This window comes from Aedes albopictus, chromosome 3 (assembly GCF_035046485.1).
Source record: "Aedes albopictus strain Foshan chromosome 3, AalbF5, whole genome shotgun sequence".
NCBI classification, from domain to species: Eukaryota; Metazoa; Arthropoda; class Insecta; order Diptera; family Culicidae; genus Aedes; species Aedes albopictus.
Window position 1 is genome coordinate 26,681,865 of NC_085138.1, and position 21,279 is coordinate 26,703,143.

At 42.0% G+C, this 21,279-nt stretch overlaps 1 protein-coding gene across 3 annotated transcripts in view; it reads right to left on the reverse strand.

The window, feature by feature from the left end:
• Window positions 1–21,279, reverse strand: part of LOC109426084 (uncharacterized) — a 645,679-nt gene that overhangs the window by 394,138 nt on the left and 230,262 nt on the right. For 2 of the 3 annotated variants that reach the window (XM_062855675.1, XM_062855673.1), the window contains exon 1: window positions 1,078–1,941. The exons of the other annotated variant lie outside the window; for it this stretch is intronic. The gene's annotated coding sequence lies outside the window, so the exon portion shown is untranslated. Of the gene's footprint in view, window positions 1–1,077; window positions 1,942–21,279 lie in introns of those variants that run through there. 3 annotated transcript variants of the gene reach the window in all.

Genomic DNA, 21,279 nt, shown 5'->3' on the forward strand with positions numbered 1-21,279 from the left:
ATAGTCCTGAATGTAAATATAAAATAAATTCACTCGTTCGTGATCGTCACACTGTTAGCAAGTGTTTTACTTTTGCTCCGGTCCGGAAAGCTTCGCTACTCGTCCCGCTGTTGTGTGTTCCGCTTTGTGTTTGCTCCAACAGGATTTAGTAGTAGTCGTCACTTCTGTTGGCCCCCCTTCATAGCCGCTATCCCTCACTGCATAAGAAGCAGTCGCCAATGATCCTGGTGGTTATCTATGCAAGCAGGGAGTCCACCCGAGGGTTGGCCCAGGCCCTTATGGGGACTGAGCTGAGAGCCGGATCAGCGTTAATCAGGAGTGTTCATCTGAACCTCTTCCACCCAGTTAGTTGCCTCAGCTGGGCACAGGTATCAAGATGTTCCAGGGAATTTAAAATTGCTCATGAATATTCCCGAGGGTGTCAGGGTGGTCCTAGGGGGTTTACGGAAAGTTCAGGAGAGTCTCAGGAGTTTCAAAAACGTTTCAGGATATTCTAAGGGGGCTTCATGAGGTTATATAAGGATTTCATAGGGGATCGTTTAAGACGTATCAAGGTGGTTCAAGGCGTTCCGGCAGGCTTTAGGCGAGATTAAGAGTAATTTACGGATGATCTTAGGTGGTTTCGAAGATTAAACGGCGATGTTTAAAGAGAAGCTAGGATAGGAGATCATTAGATAATGCAATGTGGGTTTTCAGAATTAGTTAAGGTGACTGACATGGAGTTTTATAGGTAAGTCAGAGGCGTATCAGGGAGCTTTAGTGGGTTCCAGAGGGTTTCAGGGGGCTTCAGGAGGTTTCTGCGAGTATAGAGAAGTTTCCGGAAGATTCAAGAGTAGTATAAAGATTTCTGAGAAATTTCAAAGCGTTTCAAAGTATTTTAAGGAGAGTTTAATATCATCAATTCAAATCAATAATCAAATTTGTCCCTTCTGGTTGCACCACTACTGGTCCATAATCTGACAAGATTTGCATTCAATCATATTTCAAAATGTAGAATCCAACAGAAATAGTTTATACGTAATTTCCGGAGACACCATTGCAACCTTCCATTGCATTGTATGTAAAAAATGAACTCACCTTCAGCACCAGCGATGATCGGCCTACTGAGTCGAAGTATCGGTTTCTTCGGAATTATAAATTCAAATGCACGTCGAAAATAACGAATTCATTGATCGTCGTCGTTAAACACACCGCACAAAACACCTTGCGCCGTTTTTTTTTTATTTTACATTCTTCACATACCAATTAAACCAACACCCGGGGTCGGTACTGAACGGCTTTTCTTCTCATTTCTCTTCCTGCTGGATACCCCTGAACCAGCAGCAGAATGGGCAACTGAATAAATTATCCCATTTGCATCATCACACCGCCAAACACAAAACAGCTGGAGATTCGATTAAACGCAAACCACTCACTTTCCTTCTTCCCGCTCTGCTGCAGCCAACCGCCACGCGTAATTGGGAATTCCAAATGCCCGAGAGAAACGATATACACGCGACGACACACCTCGCACAATTTCATTGACCTTGCTTCTGCATTTTGGGAGTATAGGTATTCGATTGCTTTTTTCTTGAGTGCACCTCTATTCCATTGAAAACACGTGCCCACATACACTGAAGAAAAAAATATTCACTCAAATTGGAGGTCACCAACTAACGCTGACTGATTACAGCAACCGTCGATCGTTGTTCGCCGTCACCGTAGCAACCGATGACAATCAAGTTTGAACCGCGCGATCACTAACGTCAGCATCGGCACAGCAGCAGCCTAATGACACTAGCTAGACCCACAGGTGACTTTGGTTTAGAGAATGAGAAAAAACGAGAGCAAACTCAACAGCGAATCACGCGTTTGACGCGCCCATGTGCAATAACCTCAAAAACCGCAATGGTTTTGCACATACTCACATTCGCGCACACACGTGTTGCTGTAGCCGTTGTTGTAGGTCGGCATAGAGAGACCCTCACAGCTCGCAGGTAAAAGGCTTCTGAACGATCTGACAGAGGTGGTGATCGTCTCGGAACTCGATCGGTTCAGGCTTGACAGAAACTCCCTCGCGAGAAAATGAGTAAGCGATTTCGGCGATTTTCTGAGGAGTGAAAATAAAACTCAGAAATCACAACGCAAATCCTCAACAGCACCGAGCGCGAGCTTGCCGCGCAGCGAGGAGTTCGTCCAACACTCATAATTGCTTGTAGTGTTTCTCACGTCCACTCACACTCAAAAAGCTCTCGCGAGTTCCACTCCCATACAAAGGAAGACTCTCGAGGCGAAAATCGCACTCAAAAACCCAAAATAATCATCGGCTCTTTTTTCGTTCCCCTCTTCCTCGCTCAGTTTTTATTGCCTCTCTGTTTGGGGTTCGTTCGCTCCCTCGCAACGAGGCAAAAGCAAAACACCGCTCTAGAGCATTTTGCAAAACTCTTTTGATTTCGAGGAGGATTATCAAGCCTGGGTGCGGTGCTTTGGCGCGATGTACAGGTTCGAATAGATGAGAAAATTAATGGAATCCGTTGTCGTTCATTGGTTCGTTCGTGAGTGTATGCAAATAGCGGGTCCGGTTTGGCTGCGAGGGGTCTCACCCGGATAACCTAGAACGGAGGAAGTAGAGAAAAAAAATTAACAATGACAGTCTATTAGAGCGGCGTTGAAAAAATATAGCGACGCATGTGTTGCAGTGTATACTACTATTAAGAGGAGGAACAAATTGAAGCAAGAACGGGTTTCATTCATAACTCAAACTTCAATGAACCATTTTACGAACCGAAATACTTATGTCGAATTCGTTTATTCCCGACGGTGCACTGCACCGGTGTAGCAATTGACACCGGAAAAACGAACGGTTTCGGTGCAATTTGTTGACAGCTTATGATGGTATTAGTAAGAGCGCGTGAGAGCGTCAATGAAAACAATAAAGGATATCAAAAATAAACATAATCAATGTTTTCATGATTTCCGTGATGAACAAAATTATTTTTATTTATTTTTATTTTTGACTTTCTATATACAATTTAACAATTTTAAAAGTTTTCAGTAATCCACTTGAACATGATAAACTTGTAATGATAAATGTTACTTGAAAATTGTTATCCAATGTTTTAACACTCCTACATTATTTATCTTCTTCAAATTCTTGTAATATCATATCTTTTCAATTAAAAGCAAATTTTTAGAATTTAACAATTTCCGTTGCCCAATAAAAAGGATGCTAACATACAATTGTAAATAATGTATGTGCACAAATTAAACACAAAAAATTTTAAAGGCAGTTCAATAGAAAACTTTTATCTACAACGTAACCCAAGTAACACACTTGTCACCGAAGAGTCACGGCGGCGCAGGTTTTTGTTGCGCAGAAGTCACTGTGACTTACTTCTAACAAATCAACACTTACTTGCTAGTAGTAAGTCACAGTGACTTCTGCGCAACAAAAACCAGCGCCGCCGTGACTCTTCGGTGACAAGTGTGTTACTTGGGAAAAAGGAAAATAAATAAATTATTTTTAAAACATAACGTTATTGAAACGCAACTCATATTAAAAACGCTTTAGCGACATTGGTTTGACTTTCAATGCAATTCAAAAATTTAAAATTTGTTGTAAGAAAAAAATAGAATTTACGGTTTTTGAAACTGTTTGTACCTACAAAATGTTACTTTAGTAATATTTCAGTCCAATTTGAATTAATGGAATTTTATTCTATGCTGGGCTTATCAAAACTTTATTACGTCATTTTTTTTTCAGATATCATAGATCATCATGCGACAGAAATTTCTAATGATTAAAATCATTAAAAGTAATCCACATATTTGCGATAATCAAAAAAAAAATAGTGAATAGGGAAAAATATACGTTGAATCAACTCTTTGAAGATTCCTCAGAAGTTGAAAGACGTGATAATCATCGATCAAGTTTAAATATTTTTTAAACGCACAGATTTGTTATTTGGAAATTAAAACACCTCAAAATAAACGAATATCCTAGAAAACTGTTTACCTAATGTCGAAGAAAAAATCATCATTCCTACCAAAACAAAACCACGATACAAGTTCAGCGATATGCATGTATTGGTAAAACTAGCTTTGTACCTGCTACACCGCGCTCAAACTGGGTGTAGCATTTTCTTGCACCGGTGCCAATCGGGTGTCAAAACAGAACAGTACCTGCGAATAAACGAACGGTTTCGGTGCAAGTTTGCTACACCCGGTGGCAAAGCGGTGCAGGCGGTGCAAATAAACGAATTCGACATTAGTAGAAACTCACGAAAAAACTAGCAAAGTGGATCCTCAAGCGCTGCAGGTAATACATAGCACAATCACTTCAAGCCTTCCTGGATTCGAACATGAAGAGACAGAGGACCTCCTGGAAGATTGATGTGGAGACTTCTCTGAAGCTCGAAGATTATTATTATTGGCTCTTTATTATGGGGATTTTCAGCCCGAGGCTGGTTCATCCCCGTGAGCTCGAAGATTTCTGGTGCGTTAGCCAAAGCCGCAGATGAAGTCAGACGGAATCTACAAAGCCGTGAACGCGAAAAAGACTATCAAGGCAAAAGCGAAGATCCCAATTACGATCACGTCAAGGAAGTGATGTAGGCGGTAGAAGGTTGGTCGAAGCTGAACCCGGATAAAAACTAACCATAGGGTGTTTGGTGAAAACCATTCCTGCACCATACAGTGTACCAGCTACAATAATATATATTGTAATGAAATGGTTCACTAAAAGCTTCGCACATTGTAGCTACTATACATTTACATTCGATTTTTATGTAACACTATATTATACTGTTTTTCTTACGTTTGAACCATTCACTTTTCCGAAACATTATTTTTCCGTGCATTTTTAATTATTCAGTTTTAGATTTTTTCCGTGCTTTGTTTTGTTGATCTTTGTGACTTTTATGATGCAAAGGAAAGGAAAGAAAAAAGTGAATAAGTTGAAACATCAATTTAAAGTCAATAAAATGTTTAAATAAGTAGTAAACCAGATGTCTTAAGAATCGCAGATCCAAGAGATATGGCGGGCTAGGTATGTAGAGTGCGATGAGAGGAATACGATTGACGAACTTTATCTTTGACGTAGAGCCATCTTTAACATATGGACTGGACTGAATACTGAAATAAATTCTAATATAGGTTCGTCTGTGGTTTCGCTTCTTAACCTAACTTATACTTGAATCGAACTTGACAGTTTCTAATGAGTTGTTAAATACATACGTGTATTTCAAACTTTAGTCAAACTGGAGCCTCAATATTGCAATAACGGTTAAGCACGCTGTAATGATACTTACACAGTTAGAAAAAATCACCGACTTCGGTAATGTTTTACCGAAATCTCAACCGTTAAGTTTGTTTTACAGGAAAAAATCGGTAAAGGTAACAACTTTTACCGAAGTTCGTTAGAGTTTGACAGATAAACGATAACATTTTACCGAAATTTGTTAATTTTTTACAGAATTTCGTTAAAAATCCATTACCGAACGCTCAGCGGTTGAGATTTCGGTAAAATTTACCGAACGCGATTAGCTTTGTATGTACCTCGTCACCCACTTCATGCAACTACATTAGTGGTCTAATAATGCTTAGCGCGCTCGGCATAGTTCCATCATGCCGCTCAAAGTGTTGCCACAAATATTGCTTAGTTTGCGAAATCCGGTTATCTGGCTGGTGGGGCATGGGAGCCTAAGCTTCAACTGTTACTGCAACCAGAGACTACTCAGACCTCGACTCAGACTTAGACGTGGGCAATCCAATATATGAAGGGTTATCCAAAACGCTCTGGAGAATTCCCAAAGCGCATTCTCATAATGCTAGTAAGCCTAAGATGCCATTAACAGGAGGAAAATGACAAGATGTTATAAATAATGTTATGTTATATTTTACATGGTAATGTAATGTAAACCAATACAACATAACAAGAGAACCATTCCAAAACCATTTAATAAAATGTATAACGATAACCAGTGGTGAAACCAGAGCGTTAATGATTAATCATAAATTTAATCATGATTAATGATTAAGATTAATCAAAATCAATAATCATAATCACAAAAAAATCCCATTTAATCATTAATCATTAATCTTAATCACACTGTTTTAGCAATCTAATCATTAATCAGTAATCATAATCATAAGAAAAAAATATTAATCAATCATTAATCATTCATCACCAAAACTGATTCTCCATATAAAATGTATGATCCAATTTAAATTGGTTCAAATGCTATTCTAAATAATATAATTTATGATTATTTCTTCAAACATCTCCCGGACAGAGTTACCTTGTACTTTCAAAACTGTTAAACAATAAATATATTTTAATCATTTCCAGTTTTTTATGATTGATTAATCATGATTAATCATGATTTTTAATCAATGAGCCATTTTTAATCATTAATCATAATCAATAATCACAGGTAAAACCAATTTTAATCATTAATCATAATCTTTAATCATCCTAAAAATCAAATTAATCATTAATCATAATCAATAATCACCAAAATTGAAATTTTAATCATCAATGATTAATCATGATTAAATTTTTTGTTAATCATGAACGCTCTGGGTGAAACTACAATTAAAAACAATATATTTACGGTACATTTTGTTGTTTGAAACCGTACGTGTACCATACAATGTACGGTTTATTAAAACCCACGTATCAGTATTTACAACAATTCATTTACAGTATAATGTATGGTTTTGCAAAAAAAATATATATGGAGAAAAATATTTTTTTATATTGTTACGATACTTAACAACCCGTATAGTATATTATAAAAATCTTATTTACAATTTACTGTATGGTGTTCTACATTACATTTTATTGTTTTTGTATTTTTATTTTTACAGTGGTTTCTATTGTAAAAATATGGTTTTAAATAGTACTGTTACAATACAACGTTCGGTTTTTCTACTGTATTTTTTATTCGGGAAGAAAGCCTTTGTGGATTCGGGACTGACCAAGCGAGTCGAGCTCCTCCATAAATTTATCAGTGACCCGGCTTCGGGTCCACAGGCATCTCAACCGGGGTAAGCCTAGGCGTGGCGGTGGCTCAGCAGTGGGTCCTTCTGAACCTCTTCAGAAACTCCACACATCCGGAAGCAACAAGCGACATGGCATCGTTTCCAAAAGTGTCCCATCCAAGTTATGAATGCCTCGGGCACATCAGGAATGATGTGCTCCACCTTAAGCAACTAACTTGGTTCAAGTAGTTTCACATTAGCACTTCTGATTAGTGCTGATCCGGCTCTGAGATCAGTCCCCAAAAGGGCCTGTTCCAACCTTAGACCACCCTGCCTGCATAGATAATCACCGACTTCTTTTTTTGGCAGAGAGGAATAGCGACTTTAAGGGGACCCAACAGAAATGATTTCACACAAATCAAATTTTCACAGTTCCTCTCATTGATTAGGTACTAGCGGTACGAAGCGATACAGCTCCAGCGGCGCCAGCAAAGGAAGCACAGCAAGGTCTGCTGAAACTCCGCCAGTTCGCCTGTCAAGAAGGAGTACGACCTTTCGTACGACGAGCGGAGTGCGAACGATGCGGGAAAAGAGTAGAGATTTGTGTGACAGTAGATTCATGTTGGCAACAACGCACGACACATCAAGTGATCAAGTAGGCATGGTGAATCTCAGCCACCTGCGCCGTCATCACTCGTCTCAGTAAAGTCACAGTGTGAAGTCAGATTGCATTCTGGTAGCTCCCGCTTGTTAGCAACAAATCTAAAGCGCCGATGTTCTACATCTCGATATCTCTCCCTATCTCGATGGTTTGGTCGGTCCCTTCAATCTGCATACATTTTACCTTTCTACATATCAATATCTCCTTATCTCGATATCTCTTCATCTCGATCCGATCTCGTTCGTTTTTATTCTAAATTTTCTCTCCGTATGTCGATATGTCCGTTATTACAGGTTGCAAGATCTCGTTTCATAGGTGCAAGACCTGGAGAGTCGACTGTGTCGCTTTGTTGGTTGACCCGTACCGCATTCCCACCGACAGCGGGTCCAGATGATATTCTGACATATTCTGAACGGTTCAAGTAGTTTCAGATTAGCACTTCTGATTAGTGCTGATCAGTACTGTAATAAAACGAATAAAAGAACTTGCTTCAATGACAGCTGGAAAAGGAATGAATGACGTACGCTACTGCGATTGTGACATTCTTGATTTCGATTGCTTTATCTTCCGAGTAACACCCTCTCTCAATCGTGAACATGCATCGATGTTGGGGGGCGTCCTCATGACATCAAATCGCTTCCGTCTTTTTCTTGGAGTAAGGCACTTGGTATGTGTTGAAATCAGGCCCGCGATATTGGAGATAAGCACTGTCGCTGAAAGGTGGCAGCAGCTCTTCCTCTCTGGAGCCACCATATGATGACGACGGGGCACTTACCGTTGCGAAGGTAGAAGGTATTCGATTCCACGTGTGCCGATCAACAGGCAAGAGAAACGCACTGAATGAACTGTCGACGACCGAAACTACTTACTGATACTCGGAGGATTGAGTGGTAGATAATTAAAATCGATTGGTCCAAATCGAATGTGGGAGCGATCAACTGGCCTTCCTAGATCCGGTCAAATTCTGACTTAGTCGGATGAGGAAAAGTTAACCGCAATGCATTTATATTTTTCTAGACTCATGCCAAAGTTACTCGCATTCGGAACCGTGGCGCACCAGAGTGAGAAAATAAATGCTTGTCCACACTTGAATCGGTGTGAAACTGGCCTTTCAGACTCTTGCCAAAGTTACTCGCATTCGGAAGCGTAGCGTGCCAGAGTGGAGAAAGTTTGATCGATTCAGTATGATTTAGGACTTCCTCGATTCTAAGTACCAAGTGTCGTAAATATCGGTTCCGCGGGACACCGTTCTAGAAATGTAGCCAAACTTTCGATCCTTCCGCGTATCAAACCTCCGACACCGGTACGGAGCGCAACACGAACACGTCCTTTCTTTTCCAAATCTGCCAAAAGAAGCCCGACCAAGCCAAAGCCGAGCAAGCCTGAAGCTTCGCCTGCTTAGTCGATCTATTGTTATGTCGACTATCAGTATGCACCGAAACAAAACAACACGGGGATGCTACGGTGATCTGATTTTGTTGCCGATTATCATGCGCAACCAGTGCTCACTAATACCAATATTCACTCAATACAGCAGCGAGAGAAAATAAGGAAAAACGCACATTGGCGAGCAAAGTTTGCAAAAAAGGTGCTGTGTGTATTTTCAGAAGCAATTCTCACTCTCTGTAGGAACTTTACCTGAACATCGACACTCTGAAATTGAAAATTATCAATAATTGCCACTTTTTCATGATCAACACTTTATGAGATCTAATGTGATTGTGGAGATACATCTGACTCCATTATCTGTGCTATGGGTTCACGACAACATGAATAGATAGATGTACCAGGGTCTAAGAAAATAACAATAAACAATCTGAATTCTGCTAAGTATAACTAGGGTTACCATATTGTTCACACATGAAAAGAGTACATTCAAGAATTTTGATAAAAGAGTACAAAAGAGTACAGGAATCGATTAAATACTGTTTGACACTCGTGAAGTTTTTTTTATATTTAAATTCTGTGAACCATACTTGACACCTAAAGATAGGTAAATTTTCTAACGAAGTGAAAAAATAAAGTTGTGTCTACTTAAGACATCACTGGATAGTTATTACAGCAGTTTCTAATTTCACATTTTTTCAGTATTCATGCCAACTATTGACCAATCCAAATACTTGTGTGTTAGTGATTTGTTTTAAATTTCTTTCGTTACGAATTAGCGAGAACTGTCAAATTTTTGTTCTCCCGTAGATGGATTTCGTGAAATAGGTTTCGTAAGACTTTTATTTTTTTTTGTGAAATGGACCTAGTGTGATGATTAAAACACGTGACGCTTACGTCGAGGACCCAGGATCGAATACCAATCCCGACAAACTCGCTAAATGTGAGTTCTTTCTTCGGAAGGGCTAAAATCTCGTTAATACAGATTACAAACTTCTTTTAAGATCTCAATGGAAAATGCAACTCACTGCTTCGTTCAAGACAGTTTAAAAAATTGAGCCTGCTTTCAAAAGCTAGCATATTACAGAAACGAAATACTTTCATCATTATTTACCCTTCCGATTATTGCACGTCAAAGTGAAACCATTTTTGCAAAACAAATTAATAAACGACAGTTTTAACAACATTTTTCAGCAAGGAGCGAATCATAATCTGAATGAATTAGAGTGATTTCGATGAAAGAAAGGGAAAATTAAGATGGCCTTTCTTCTGCAGATAAGACCTCTCGGTAAAAGTGATTCTAATTTGTAGCATGCTGATTTTTTTACTACTTGTAAGGTTATTTTGACTGATATGTATATTTTATCAGAAAAATGTAATTTTGCAATAAAGAGTACAATTGGGCCCATTTTACCAAAAAGAATAGTACGCCCAATTTTTTGCTGAAATAGAGTACATGTACTCTAAAAAGAGTACGTCTGGTAACCCTAAGTATAACGCGTGTCTCAATATTCGATTACCACAAATTGGCGGCGAGAACGGGATAATTGTTGGTAGGAATTGTGGTTGGGGTAAAGATTAGTGGTTGTTTTGTTGGATTCTGATTGAGGTAAGTGGTTTTACCCATGGAAAATTTGGTAGAGTGAAAAAGAAATTACTCAACAGCAGCGGCAGAATACTCGGTTGTGCATCGGTGGATTCTCACCAATACCTACACGAACTTGTAGTTGAGGGGAAGAATCGGCTCAAGCAGCCGGAGATTGGCCCACGTTGCCGGTGATTGGCCCACGTTGCCGAAGATTGGCCCACGCTGCCGGAGATTGGCCCACGTTGCCGGAGATTGGCCCACGTTGCCGAAGATTGGCCCACGCTGCCGAAGATTAGCCCTTGTTGCTGGAGGACCACAGATATAGGACAGCTATAATTCTGGTAGGTAAATTGATTTGGTAATCCAATATGTATGCTAAAACGAGGATTGATTTTAAGGAATGGATTCGAGCAAGGTATTTGCTGGACTGCCACCGTTCGCGTGCAATGATGTGCCCATGTCAGAACGACGCAGCAAGTGGCAAACGTGGAAGCGAGGTTTCGAAATTTGTCTCAGAGCAGGGAAAATAAACACTGCGTCTGAGAAGAAGGACCTCTTACTAGCGTATGGAGGATTTGAGCTACAGGAGGTATTCTTCGGGATCCCTGATGCGGATGTTGCAGAAACTGATACGGTAAACCCGTATGATGTCGCTATCGGAAATTTGGACGAATTCTTCGCTCCCCAGCGGCACGAGGCTCATGAGCGGTTTTTATTTTGGAGCATGAAGCCGGAGCCAGACGAATCTCTGGGAAAATTTATCATGAGGACACAAATGCACGCCAAAAAGTGTAATTTCGGTGGAACGACCATCGAGAGCTCAGGTATAGCTGTGATCGATAAAACTCTACAGTTTGTACCGGCGCATTTGCGAGAAAAGCTGCTGCAAGATACCGAGCTGACTGTAGATGAAGTTATCCGGCAAGTAAACGCGTACGAAACTACTAAATCTGCAAGCCAACAAATGAGTGGACAGACCATCGCGCCGACACTGAAGACGTCCGAGAATGTACAGCAGATCAAGGTGATTTGCAAGTATTGTGGAAGTCCTCATGGCCAAGATCAACAGTGCCCAGCTTGGAATCGGGTGTGTTCGAACTGCGGTAAGAAAGGCCACTTCCGTCGGGTGTGTTTCTCTCGTGCGGTATCCCCGAGCCACTCAAGTTTCAACAAGAATAATGACCCTGGTGCCCAGCGACCTCTCAAGCGCACATTTGTCCAAGCTTTCCCTGGATCCTCGGCTGGACCTTCAGGTGGTCGTAAGCAGTTCCATCGAAACCCACCATACCATCCACGTCGAGTGCATGCAATTGATGAAACACAAAACGCCGAAGAGGAAGTTGAATTGGTGGAAATGGTATCGTCGTCGAATGACTCTGAGGAATTGATTTGGGCCAAGGTTGGAAATGTTATGATCGAGATGCAGATCGATTCGGGCGTTCAATCAAACATAATCGACGACAAAACGTGGCGTTATATGGAACAGAACCAAGTAGCAGTTGTTGGTGAGCTGATGAAACCCGATAAAAAGTTTAAAGCATATGCTCAGCACGACTGTCTTGAAGTGGATTTGATGTTTGATGCAGTAATCAGCATAACCGATGGCACGAAACAGCTGAAAACGGTTGCTCGGTTCTACGTAGCTAAGCGAGGACCACAACCGTTACTCGGCAAGGCAACAGCGAAGCAATTGGGAGTTCTAAGGGTAGGTCTTCCAAGTCGACATGAACCAGTCCTGCAAATTGCTACGGTGAAAAGGTTCCCTAGTATTCACGGAGTGAAGATTCACATACCGATTGACAAGTCTGTGGAACCAGTGGCTCAACGATTGCGGCGGCTTCCATTCTCTTCTCTGACGCGTGTGGAAGATAAGCTGACAGAGCTCCTCAGCAAAGACATCATTGAGAAGGTGGAGGAGCCAAGCCGATGGGTCTCTCCTTTGGTCGTTGTGCAGAAGGACAGTGGAGACATCCGGCTCTGCGTGGATCTCCGGCAGCTTAATAAGGCTGTGGTGCGCGAGACTCATCCTCTCCCTACGATTGAAGATGTTCGTTGGAGGCTGAACGGAGCTGTGTACTTCTCGCGACTGGACATCAAAGATGCTTTCCACCAGCTCGAACTAGACGACGAGAGCAAACCGTTGACGACCTTCATTACGCACAAAGGTAAGCCATTACTTGATAGATTCAATTAATTTGGGGAAATTACTGAAAATCAATCTTATTTATAATTAAAGGCCTATTCAGATACAAACGCCTTGTTTTTGGAATTTCTTGCGCTCCAGAAATTTTTCAAAAAATCCTGGAGCAAATTCTTTCAAAGTGCGGCTTTTGCATCAACTTCATCGACGATATCATCATATTCGGAAAGACCGAACGTGAACACGATGAAGCTCTTAAGTGTGTTCTAGAAACTCTTAAGGAATATGGCATCGTTCTGAATCAGGCCAAATGCGCGTTTAAGCTAACGACAATCGATTTTCTTGGCCATCGTTTTGATGCTAACGGCATGTCCCCGGCCCAAGATAAGATTATTGCTATTCGCACTTTCCGCCCTCCATCTACGAAAGAGGAAGTGCGAAGCTTCTTGGGGCTAGTTAACTATGTCGGCTCATTCATTCCGGATTTGGCAACAATCTCATTCCCGCTGCGAGAGCTTATTAAGGATAAGTCGGAATTCAAATGGGAAGCAAATGAACAGAACGCGTTCGACCAAATCATGGAATTACTTGGAAATGTCAATACGTTATCCCATTTTGACCCGAAGCTAAAAACTCGTCTGGTAGCAGATGCCTCGCCGGTAGGATTAGGCGCCGTACTTTTGCAGTATCTAGAGGGGTCGTCGAAAGTAGTGGCATATGCAAGTAAAAGTCTTACTGATACCGAACGGCGCTACGCTCAGACGGAAAAGGAAGCCTTAGCCCTGGTTTGGGCAGTCGAGCGCTTCCGGATTTATCTTTTAGGTATTCGCTTTGAACTCGAGACTGACCATAAACCACTGGAGGCCATTTTCTCCCCTAATTCATCGCCATGTATCAGGATCGAACGTTGGGTTTTAAGGATGCAAGCTTTTACGTATGATGTGGTCTACCGAAAGGGCAAATCTAACATCGCAGATCCCCTGTCTAGATTGTCACGAGCACCGGAGAGTGAGGATTTCGACCCCGACTCTGACGTCTACATACGCAGTGTGATGGAGGTTGCAGCGGTAGATATTGAGGAATTGGAGAGTGCTTCTGCCACTGACCCAGTACTGTGTGAGCTTCGAGGGTGTTTGAATCGTGGGATCTGGAACTACACGTCTGAACTATTGAAGCCATTTCATGCTTTCCGAAACGAACTCGGTACTGTTGGTAATCTCATTGTCAGGGGCTCAAGACTGATTGTGCCAACTACTTTGCGACCAAGGATGCTACAGTTGGGGCACGAGGGACATCCAGGCCGTACTAAAATGCAGCAACGACTGAGAAGCACATGTTGGTGGCCAGGTATGGATGAGTCGATAATCAAAACGGTAGATTCTTGTGCCGGTTGCCGTATTGTAAGTCAGGCAGATCGTCCAGAACCTATGCAGCGTCGGAAATTGCCTGAAGCACCGTGGATTGACCTGGCTATGGATTTTCTCGGACCGCTGCCTTCTGGAGACCATCTTTTGGTAGTGATCGACTATTTCAGTCGATATAAAGAGGTGGAAATTTTGAGGAAAATATCGGCTAGTGAAACTATTGATCGGCTCGAGAGCATCTTCACTCGTCTCGGATATCCCAGAACAATTACGCTGGACAATGGTCGTCAGTTCGTGAGCACTGAATTCGAACAGTATTGTAAACAGCGGGGTATAGTCTTGAACAGAACAACGCCTTATTGGCCACAAGAGAATGGCCTCGTGGAGCGACAGAATCGTTCTCTTGTCAAACGTCTGAAAATCAGTCAAGCTCTTAAACAAGACTGGAAACGGGATATACTTACCTACTTATCTATGTACTATTCTACACCGCATAGTACGACGGGTAAAACACCTAGTGAATTGATGTACGGACGAAATGTGCGAACAAAATTGCCATCATTGGCGGATTTGGGTACAGCTGTGCCAAGCACTGATTACAGAGATCGAGACCACCAGGCTAAAGAGAAGGGAAAGATAGCTGAAGATCATCGACGTGGCGCCAAGCCCTCAAGTTTGGAAATCGGAGATAAAGTTCACATAAAGCGAACCATACCTGGAAACAAATTGAGTTCTACCTTTAACAGCGACGTGCTCACGGTTACAGCAAAACGCGGTCCAAGAACAACGATTCAAAATGATGAAACGGGAAAGGTGTACGAAAGGAACTCAAGTCATCTCAAAAAGATAAGAAGTGGAAATGATAACCAAAATGATCTTGGAAGAGCCGACGAGCAAAATGAGTCCGAGGTACTTCCAGAGGAGCGCCAAGAAGACCCTTTACGCAGTGATGATTCTCCTGAGCAAACGTCGACAGACCAGGACGAACCAGCTTCGGAGCAACGTCGAGTACCTCGTTTGACTAGAGTTCCGAACCGATTCGCTGATTATATTCTTGATGGTTGACTATTTTCATTTATATTATAAGGGAGATGTGGAGATACATCTGACTCCATTATCTGTGCTATGGGTTCACGACAACATGAATAGATAGATGTACCAGGGTCTAAGAAAATAACAATAAACAATCTGAATTCTGCTAAGTATAACGCGTGTCTCAATATTCGATTACCACAGTGATGTAAGCGTTTTGCACCGATATCCCTCGTAAAAAGATAAACATTCAAATTTCACGACAGTGTTGGTGAATATTTTGGCTGGAGCATAAATTTATGCTCCACGTAAGGAGGCACAATCCAGCCTGTCAAACTCCATAGTGAAAAAATGTGATACCGTCCCCTTGGTTTGAAGTCATTGTTTTTGTTTACCAATGCTTGTATGCCCTTTTCAAATGTTGCTCCAGATTTCTTCTTTTTTCGCAAGTAATTTGGACAACTGATCTATACGGGGAGAAATGTCGCGCATTGCGCGGTTATAAGTGCGACGATGAAGTGCGGAATCTCAAATAAAAGTGTGATTTGCTTGGATTTTGCGTTAGATCGTTCCGGTGTCTTCATCGCACTTATTCATTAGCTCGTGATGAATAAGTGCGGTGAAGACACCAGAACGATTTGATGAAATATCGCACTTTTATTTGAGATTCCGAACTTTGTCGCAGTCTAGTTAGCAATGCAATAAACTATAATGGCTAGTTTCCACCTGGTACGTACTGTGCAAAAAGATAGGTCAAGTAATGATCAAGTAATGATTCCGCTTCAAAATTACTTGAGCTGTTCGCAGATGGCAAGTAAGGAAAAACATGTAACACTCGTAACGCCTCCCGTGCGAATCAAATGGAGCTGTCACTTTTCCTTGCGGAAAAATAGTCCGCGCTATTATTCCGTAAGGAAAAGTAACGTTTCTCCCCATACTGGATCAGTTGTCAAAATTACTTGCGGATAAAGGTGAAATTTTACTTGAGCGCTCTACTTGGCAACAAGAAACTAAGCTTAACACGGACTATTTTTTCGCGCGGAAAAGTGACAGCTTCATTTGATTTGCACGGGAAGCGTTACTGACGTTACGCCTTTTTCCTTACTTGCCATCTGCGAACCGCAGTAATTTTGAAGCGGAATCATTACTTGATCATTACTTCTCCTATCTTTTTGCACAGTACGTACGAAGTGGAAACTAGCCATTACGTGTGAAATCTCGCTTCGCTTCGCGTGACGCGTCTACTCTGGCCGGCGCCAAAGACTGCAGCTTGAAGAATACATTCTCGTTTACGCCACTCAAGTCCTATTAGCGGAACTAGACTCGCCGAACTATCGAAAGTTTGTTGATTAGCGGTAGGTGTACATTACAAGCTAAAGGGATCGCGAAAGAGAACATTGCGGAGAATAAGGCTTAAGAGTTTTCCAGGAAGCTAGTCTCGCTATGGCCATGGTGCACTAGTTCTAACAGGTTATGAGTCCACGAAAGCCCTGGTGGAGTTTGGCAAGCGAGGAGACTGATGGAATTTGGTTGATAGTTCCCGGCGAGAATCGCCCAGAGCAGCAACCCAACACACTGCAGTGCGTCCGACGTGGTCGAACGCTGACCGAAGAAAGAGGACGAGTCGTGGCCTGCTATGATCTCGTCAGCAGCTGTCAGCCGATAGGTGGGAAATGTGCGTGCGCTATCTATTGTCTATTGATATGTTGAGGGACAAGACTCTAAAGCTTAGTTTCTTGTTGCCAAGTAGAGCGCTCAAGTAAAATTCCACCTTTTTCGTTACGAGTGTTACACTTTTTTCCTTACTTGCCATCTGCGAACTGCACAAGTAATTTTGCAGCGGAATCATTACTTGACCATTACTTGTCCTATCTTTTTGCACAGTACGTACGAAGTGGAAACTAGCCATAAACACATTGAGAAACGCTCATTATCACACAGAGATTAAAATGCAGTACAATTCAAGAGAAGATGAAGAGACCGATATCGGAGAAGGTAGGTACCAACGACGATGTAGAAGGTTTTCGCTGTCGGAAGATGCGGAAGTATCAGAAGGAGCACAGCAGCGGAAGCTGCTCGGAATCTAAAGAAGCTCGGTAAGCATGTATAGTAAGAATGAACTGTAAACAGGTTTCTATATTGATGAAACAAAGTAGAGACACTGAGCTGGTAGCAATATCAATCGAATACAAAAGCCTCCCTGTGTTATTTTCCCGTTTTCTACGTCTTCGGCATGGAGGTTCGCCACGAGGAAGAAGCGTACTCAGTACGGCTGCAAAACTACATCAGTTAACAACTCGAAGAACATAGTATGAGCGAGGCGAAACCAGCGAAAGAACCTCATGGATCCGGAATTACATCAAGACTAACGATGATAGCGAATTGCTTCAGGATGCCTTCAGATACTGGATTTTCATCGGGTCTTCTCTACTTCGCATAGTGGCGATACCTCAAGGGCGTCTACATTTAGGCGGCGAAGAAGATCAGGTATTGCATGCATGCCGGTGAACGGCAGCATAAGGCTATCACGACTCGTAAAGACAGCCAATGTTGCATTGCGTTCGTACTTCGGACCTTGGTAAGGACGTAACGTCTCAACAAAAGGTCTACGCATAAAGAAACAAAGCAACAGGTTGTACTGGAGCTGTGTTCAACGGGGCAGATCGCACTCGAGTAATCGAGAAGTGTTGAGGGACAATGATTACTTCCTGCAAACTGCCAAACTGCATTTGCTGATTCTGCTGTGCTTCTTCACCTGACCATATCATCGTCACTTAGTTGGTTTTGAGCTGGTGAAAGGCATCCTAAACTTCCCTCTACGTGTGAGTTGGATTATTTTCGTTCTCTGCTGCTTTGACGTAGTCATTAACTACCCTGGCTTGGTATCCAGTATCTACCTTTCCGTACCATCCAGCTGCGCATCGAAATGCTCCTTCCACCTTTTAATCAACTCACGAACGTTTGTCAAGAGATTTCCGTCATTATCCCTGCCAATTTCGACTCGCAATACGAAGCCTTGGGATATGTTAGAACTTCCAACCTTCTTGAGAACGACAATTCTACTACTAAGTTTCAGGCGGCGTTCTGCTGTGGTTCTACTTCCGTTTGGATCGTTCGCGTTCTGTCCAGTTCCATGCTGCAGCATGACCGCCCGCACTGCGCATCATGCCGCTCTAAAATCGGTATGTACACACGTCGAACTATTCGTTGATTCTGTTCCACGCACCTGACTGCTCTCGGCTGCGTTGTTGATGACTGCTTTTACTGTACTCATGTAGCAGACCTCTAGAGGCCCAGATCGTAAACGCCCTCGTCCGGCTACACTCCCTCGAGATTTTGCGCGTATGCTGAGGCGTTTGAATCAATCAGTGACTTCAGTCGCTCCAGGTTGTATCGTGTCGGTCAGACATTGCGTTGATGACGGAGAGTGTTTGACGCAGCATGACCATCACCAGGTAGAGGTTATAGTCGATGTAAGCTCTAGGTTCTGACGTTGAATGTCGAAGATATGCCGTCCATCAATGATAACGTGGTCGATTTGCGATTCCGTCTGCTGTCCTGATCTCCAAGTGTTAAACACCATAAGGGATGCTGAGTTAGAAAAATGTACCAAGAAGTAAGAATTGTCATTCTTACTTCTTGGTACATTCAAAAGAAGTCGGCGGAATCGAAGAGTCTTTGAAATTCTCGTCAATAGACGTAAGTTTCTCCAGTTAGCCTAGTGGTTAAGGCTATGGATCGCCAATCCGGAGACGGCGGGTCCGATTCCCGTTCCGGTCGGAAAAATTTTCTCGATTCCCTAGGCATAGTGTATCATTGTGCTTGCCTCGCAAGATACAAATTCATGCGATGGCTGGCAAAGAAAGCCCTCCAATTATTAACTGTGGAAGTGCTCAAAGAACACTAAGTTGGAGAGAGGCTGGCCAAGCTCAACTGGGAACGTAGAGCCATACAGAAGAAGAAGAAGACGTAAGTTTGCGTACGAACAGACACTTTAATGCGTTAGCGTACACAGCAAAAAAATATGAATATTAATTGAAACGTAACTCGAAAATTAATGTAATTGTGGGTCATGTAAATGGTGATTCCGATTGAATATTCATTGCACATAATGTAACTGAGCTCGATTTGCCATCTTTTGCAATATTAAATGATGTCCCGAACAATATAACAGGTTTGCGTGACAATTACATTGGATGTATCATATGTTTACTGTTGTACAGGCTGTTGTACTAGATAGTTTACAGCAATAAGCAATTAACTTTACATGAACTGCCTGTAATGCTGATCGATTATCAATTCAACATGGCGTCCGGGTAAACAAACCATCCGTGGTGTGCTGAAAGTGGTTAATTAGTATCACAGACAGACATACTACTCAAATCGGAATCATCGCACGATTTAACGGTCATTTTGAAAATATAGTGTGGTTCGGACTGGCTCGCATGTGTCATGGTGGCGCTGCTGTGCCTCAATTTTGCAGAGAAATGAACGCGACGCCGATCAATGTTTACATAAAATGACTCAATCATGAACCTTCATTCATGTTTTATTAATGGATGACGCCTCGGGGGAGTCGTCACCTGCAAAATTGTTACATCGAGCCGAGGGAAACAACACCTGCAAATGAGTGCTTCGGATTGAGCATTATAGAGGGTGCTAGTGAGATGCCAAACGATGTTTTTGAAGCAATTTTCTTCTAAGTAGTATGTCTGTTTGTCTGTGTTAGTATGTAATGTTTTCGATTAAATTTGGCTTTACTGGTAAGTTTTAGTACGATAATTATAAAAGACACAGTGATATTCAGTATTCCATCGTATATTCCTTTCGTTGCAGACCAACACGACACTATAATCGCAGTGGAGCCCAAGCAGCAGCGGCAGCAGCAGCAGCAGGAGCAAAAGTAGCCTCCACATCCAAATTCGCGGAATCAATCAAACTTGCAATTCCGAATCTTTGTGTGAACTGCGCATGTAAATGATGGATCTAATCCTCTGCATTGATGGAACAGAGAGGTCTGAGCGTGGAATTAGAATGTGCAGTTGTGAAGCTGTCTAAACATTCAGTGAAAAAAAGGAATTTCGCAATGAAGTTAATTCTGGAGCAACATTTGAAAAGGGCCCAAGAGGTCTTGTGTCTTTTTTCGAAAACGCTCCGTAGGGCATAACGACAGCCCGCCCACGCAAATGAACACCGTTATCCGAAAGATCGATGTTTGCTCTATCTTATAACGGTCTTAGTTTTTGTGAATATGCTGATGAGGGCTCAGGAGCGACGTGTGAAGTCATTGTATACCAATGCTTGTATGCCCTTTTCAAATGTTGCTCCAGAATTGTGTTTGATATTGTATCGGGTTTAAGCTTACCCGACGTCTCCACTAGACAGAAATGTCTTGCCATTTTGCTGGACAGATGTGTCATGACAGAAATGTTCTCTCGCTGTTTGCGTGGAAAGCAGCGGTGTTGATCATTTCTGTTACGTTTTCTCTTTCTGGCAGCAAAATGGCAAGACATTTCTGTCTAGTGGAGACGTTGGGTTAGTACTCAGATGGCAAGAAATGAGGTCAAGGAAAAAAAGGCATTTTTACCAAAGTAAATTTGAAAATCGATCTTGGGATGAACAGAAGAAGTATAAGAAGAAAATAATCGACGAAACTCTCGGACCAAAACAAACGCTAGGAAGTTTACAAACAATGATCGCTGCTTGGCATCGGCTTGTGAAGCAAATTTGCTTCGAGTGCAAAATAATTTTTAATTTAATAATTTTAAATTTTAATTTCTCGGGACCGGGTGCTGCCTGTGTTTCAGAAGAGGATGCGAATTCCAGCTGGTGGTTCCCGGAGAAGCGCAACACTGCACACAACACACGGTCGGATACTTCGCTACAAATTCCGGAAGCAACTTTCTTCCAAAAACACAGATGCATCCAGGAGTTTTGTGAGATTTCTTCATGAGATCTTCTGGGATATTCCAGGAATCCTTTCTAGAATAGCCTCAAGGATTCCCCCAGCAGTTCCCTCTAGAATTTATCCTTAGCAAGTAATATTTTTTTTTTGTGATTTGTTCCAGGAAGTCCTGCGATTTTAAATGTTCTTGATTTCAAACAGAGTTGTTCCGCGATTTTTTCCTACAATTCCCTCCGGGAT